The following is a 6,000-nucleotide window of genomic DNA, read 5'->3' as shown; positions in this document are numbered from 1 at the left end:
TCATCTCCACCGTCGACCCCCTCCAGCCTCCACGGGCTACTGTTCATCCACCGTCGACCTCCTCCAGCCTCCACCTGCGACTATTCATCCAGCCTCCACCGCGCACTACTCCACCGGCTACAGTTCAACCAGCCCTCTCCATGGGCTCCTGTTCATCCAACCCTCCACCGTCTACTGTTCATCCAGCTCTCCACCGTCTACTATTCATCCAGCCCTCCACAGGGTGGTCCTGTTCATCCAGCCCTCCATGGGGTCCTGTTTATCCAGCCCCAACCGGCTCGATCGATCGGGGTCCTGTTCATCCAGAGGCAACACCACAGGGTCCTGTTCATCCACCCCCACCGGGAATTGTTCATCCGAACCCCCCCAACAACGCTCATTGTTCATCCAGAGGTAGCATCGATAAGCTTCAGTTAGCAGCAGTAGCAAAGGAATCACCCGGGTTCAGTAATGTAGCTAGTGCAATCGCTCGGGTTCAGTTAGAGCCCAACGCCTCGCTCGGGTTCAGTTAGAGCCCAACGCCTCGCACACATGCGTGTACGTGTACGAGAGAAACGCGCATCGCTCGGCCCCCGACCACCCACCGTAACCAAGAACTCCCCAAAATTTTCCTCGCCCTTGCTTCTACCACGGTGTTTTCCATCATGGACGGCCCAAAGAATGTCATGCAGCTGCGTCTCCGGCCCGCCCAGGACGAAAAGCCCATTTTCTATCATGATTTTTTGTCATAGAAGTAGGAACCCACCACATCTATGATGATACTGGGTTTTGTCACAATTATCCTCATAGAAGTGTCATAAGTATGACAGAAAAAATTTCATTCGGCCCAAAATGTCATGGATGTGTCTTTTTTGTAGTGAGTCCACGCCTAGCACTGGATCAGCCAGCAAGCATGCCGAGCTCGAGCAGATCCTCGAGCACTTCGACGACCGATTGGATGAGGAGGGGATGAGAAGGGTGGGGAGGGGGTGTGATGCCTCGCGTCGGCGATGGAGACGATGAGGAGGGGCGGCCTGAGGAGGTAGAGAGAGTTGTGGGCTTGTGGCCACCATGGAATAGGGAGAAGTGGGGAGACAGTGAAGGGATAAGTGTGGGGAGGGTAGGTGACGAGGTGACGAGAATTGTGAGGGAGAGTAAGGTGTGTCCTTGTTTTTAGATTTATTTCCATTTATTTTCTATTTTGAGTTGTTTTTTAGCCTTTTCGTCAAGTCATAAGTAAGGATGTAGCATTGGGCATTGTCCAATTCATTTTTTTAGTCAATAGCTTTCTTTGTAACACCCCGAGTCCGATGCGCCAGGTGTCTTCCAGTTGTTCACTGTTGTTGCCTTGTCTTTTCTTGCGTGTTGCATCTTGCCATGTCATCATGTGCATTGCATCATCATGTTTTCAAAACTTGCATCCGTCCCAGTCTCCCCGTTCTTTCCGTTGTCCGTTCTGAGCCGAGACACACTTGCACGCGCCCGCGACACCTCCGAAATATTATTTTATAAGTGGCCGGAACATGTTCTCGGAATGGGTTGAAAGTTGGTGTGTGGTCTTATTATAGTGTAGATAGACCGCCTATCAAATTTCATTCCATTCAGAGTTCGTTTGATGCCCCAGCGGATAACTATAGCGGCAGTATAGTCGGTCTATCGTCGGGCGTTTTCGGTCTCCGGAAATAGTCACCAGGCTGCATTCCTCCTCTTTTCTCTCAGCGCAAGACCTTCTTTGCACAGCCCACTAACCCCACCTAGGCCCAACCAACCTCCCCTCTCAACCGGTGCGTCAGATCGCGATCGGAGGGCTCCAAGACGGCTTCAAACCCCCTAACCCTAGCACCTACCCTATATATACACCCCTTCCTTCCAAAAATGGGCTACCCTAGTCTTCCCTACCCTCCTAGCCTCCTCCCACCACCTGCAGCCGCATCTCCATCGTTTTCCGCACCGGCCAGCTCCCCCGCCGCCACTTGTCGCGCCCCATCGGCCAGCGCCGCCGTAGTCGCCGCCCTCCACCAACCAGAGCATGCCACCTCACCTCCCCAGCTCTCCCCGCCGTTGCGACCCATGGAAGCCCGCAACCGGCCCGCCCCGGGCCGGATTTGAGCACGAGAGCCCTCGTGTGCGCGCCACCCGCTCGTTGTCACTCCTCTCGAGCGCCGCCGCCCGTTCCTCCCGCAAGCCCGAGCCGGCCGCCGTCGCTCCCGTGCGCAGCCCCGCAGCAGAGCTCCCACACCTCCTCCCTGCCCTCGCGCGTGTCGCCTCCCGATCATCCCAGCCAGTGTCCGCGTGGCGCCACCCATCAACTGGATCCCGTCGCCACCCCGGTGAGCTCCCCTGCCCCCGCTCCACCGCTCGGGAACCCGCCATCGTCGCGCCCGCTCGAGACCTCGTCCATCGTTGCCTGAGCTCACCGCCACCGGAAAGGGAACCGCCGCCCTCGGATCCGTTGAGCTCCGCCGCCCGAATGCTGCCCCGCTCCAGATCCGGCGGGATCCAGCCGGATCCAGCCGCCGCCGGCATCCTGCTTCGAGGAGGAGCTTGACCCACTCGCTCGCCTCCCCTGCTTCATGCACGTGGGCCGGCTGCAGCGCCTCCAAGGCCCAGATCTGCCAGTTCCCTGGAGCCCAATGTGAGCCACATCCTAGTCCATCTCCTTTGGCCCAACAGTGCACGAATTCAGCCCGTGTAATGTCTTTTTTTCTCTGGACGCATTTGTTTATTCTTCCAGAGACTGCGAGTTTTGCAGAAAGCCCCTCATGTTCATGCATTTAATATCTCCCAAACTATGCATCTTATGTAAAAAAAACTTCATATATGTAAAATTCTTAGAATTTTGTCTAGTTTCATAATATCCCACTTTCATCCATGTTTGAAATGTTTAAATTATTGTTTGCATTAATTTGCTCATGTGCCATGTTAAAATGATTTATTTCATAACTAAATAACCGTAGCTCCAAATTTAATAAACTTTATATGTAAATGGGGTAGAAAAATGCATAGTTTAGCATGGTGGTATTACTTTGCATGTTTAACAACTCTAAAATGTGGTTTAGGGAAGAACAGTACCAAATTCGAAATATGTACATGGGGATTTCCCGGATTTGTTGTTTGTTAGTTCCGGCCTCATTTAAACTTGCTTAAATAGATAGTTTTATTATGCCTCACCTCTTGCCATGTTTAACAACATTTAATATTGTTGGATACATAACTGAGGGATAACTAAATAATTGAATGTGGTGTTTCATCAATATGCAACTCGTTGCATATTGAGCTCCACTTAATTTGTAGTTTTGTTTGTTGCACTTTGCCATGCCATGCATATTTAAACCGGACATGGATCATCCTTGGTTGTGCATCATGCCATGTTTATGGTTGTGTGTTTACCATGTTGCTTCTTTCCGGTTTGCTTCTCTCGTTAGCTTCAATTTCGTTCCGGAGTTGTGAGAATTCGTTCGACTACGTCCGTTTGTCTTCTTCATGGACTCGTTCCTTTCCTTGCGGGATTTCAGGTAAGATGACCATACCCTCGATATCACTTCTATCTTTGCTTGCTAGTTGTTCGCTCTATCGTTATGTCACGCTACCTACCACTTGTTTATCATGCCTCCCATATGGCCATGTCAAGCCTCTAATCCACCTTCCTAGCAAACCGTTGTTTGGGTATGTTACCGCTTTGCTCAGCCCCTCTTATAGTGTTGTTAGTTGCAGGTGAGGTTGAAGATTGCTCCATGTTGGAACATGATTATGTTGGGACATCACAATATCTCTTATTTAATTAATGCATCTATATACTTGGCAAAGGGTGGAAGGCTTGGCCTTTTGCTCGGTGTTTTGTTCCACTCTTACCGCCCTAGTTTCCGTCATACCGATGTTATGTTCCTTGATTTTGCGCTCCTTACGCGGTTGGGGCTATGGGACCCCCTTGACAATTCGCATTGAATAAAACTCCTCCAGCAAGGCCGAACCTTAGTTTTACATTTCCCTAACAACCTATAACTTTCCCTTGGGGTTGCAAACCCGATGGTCATCTTCATTTTAACCCTTGGGCCAGTGCTCCTCTGGGTGTTGGTCCGAACGGGGCGATGTCCGGCACCCCTGAGTTTATGCCAACCCGACATCTGGCCCATCCATTGTGCCCTGAGAACGAGATACGTGCGACTCCTATCGGGATTTGTCGGCACATCGGGCAGTCTTGCTGGTCTTGTTTTACCATTGTCGAAATGTCTTGTAACCGGGATTCCGAGTCTGATCGGGTTGTTCCGGGAGAAGGAATATCCTTCGTTGATCGTGAGAGCTTGTGATGGGCTAAGTTGGGACACCCCTGTAGGGTATAAACTTTCTAAAGGAAATATGACCTAGAGGCAATAATAAAGTTGTTATTTATATTTCCTTATATCATGATAAATGTTTATTATTCATGCTAGAATTGTATTAACCGGAAACTTAGTACATGTGTGAATACATAGACAAACAGAGTGTCACTAGTATGCCTCGACTTGACTAGCTCGTTGATCAAAGATGATTAAGTTTCCTAGCCATGGACAAAAAGTTTTCATTTGATGAACGAGATCACATCATTAGGGAATGATGTGATTGACTTGACCCATCCATTAGCTTAGCATGATGATCGTTTAGTTTACTTCTATTGCTTTCTCCATAACTTATACATGTTCCTATGACTATGAGATTATGCAACTCCCGAATACCAGTGTGCTATCAAACGTCACAAGCAACTGAGTGACTATAAAGATGCTCTACAGGTGTCTCTGATGGTGTTTTGTTGAGTTGGCATAGATTGAGATTAGGATTTGTCACTCTGTGTATCGGAGAGGTATCTCTGGGCCCTCTTGGTAATGCACATCACTATAAGCCTTGCAAGAAATGCAACTAATGAGTTAGTTGCGGGATGATGTATTACGTAATGAGTAAAGAGACTTGCTGGTAACGAGATTGAACTAGGTATTGAGATACCGACGATCAAATCTCGGGTAAGCAACATACCGATGACAAAGGGAACAACGTATGTTGTTATGCGGTTTGACCGATAAAGATCTTCCTAGAATATATAGGAACCAATATGAGCATCGAGGTTCTGCTATTGGTTATTGACCGGAGATGTGTCTCGGTCATGTCTACATAGTTCTCGAACCCGTAGGGTCCGCACGCTTAACGTTCGATGATGATCGGTATTATGAGTTCATGTGTTTTGATGAACCGAAGGTTGTTCGGAGTCCCGGATGTGATCACGGGCATGACGAGGAGTCTTGAAATGGTAGAGACATAAAGATCGATATATTGGATGACTATGTTTGGACATCGGAATGGTTCCGGGTGAGTTCGGGCATTTACCGGAGTACCAGGAGGTTACCAGAACCCCCCGGGAGGTATATGGGCCTTATTGGGCCATAGTGGGAGAGAGGAGAAGGAAGCCTAGGAGGGGTGTGCCCCCCAAGCCCAATCCGGATTGGGTGGGGGGACGGCCCCCCTTTCCTTCCTCCTTCCTCTCCCTTCCTTCCTCTCCTAGTCCAACTAGGGAAGGGGGAGGGGGGATCCTACTCCCGGTGGGAGTAAGACTCCTCCAGGGCGCGCCATCGAGGGCCGGCCCTCCCCCTCCTCCACTCCTTTATATACGAAGGAGGGGGGCACCCCATGGACACACAAGTTTACAATTGTCTTAGCCGTGTGCGGTGCCCCCTCCACCATAATCCACCTCAGTCATATCGTAGCGGTGCTTAGGCGAAGCCCTGTTCCGGTAGCTTCATCATCACCGTCATCACGTCGTCGTGCTGACGAAACTCTCCCTCGACACTCAGCTGGATCTAAAGTTCATGGGACGTCACCGAGCTGAACGTGTGTAGATCGCGGAGGTGTCGTACCTTTGGTGCTAAGATCGGTCGGATCGTGAAGACGTTCGACTACATCAACCGCATTGTCATAACGCTTCCGCTTACGGTCTACGAGGGTACGTGGACAACACTCTTCCCCTCTCATTGCTATGCATCACCATGATAGATC

This window comes from Triticum urartu, chromosome 4 (genome assembly GCF_003073215.2).
Source record: "Triticum urartu cultivar G1812 chromosome 4, Tu2.1, whole genome shotgun sequence".
Classification (NCBI taxonomy): Eukaryota; Viridiplantae; Streptophyta; class Magnoliopsida; order Poales; family Poaceae; genus Triticum; species Triticum urartu.
The sequence above is the reverse complement of the archived record's forward strand: the minus strand, read 5'-3'. Positions refer to the sequence as shown.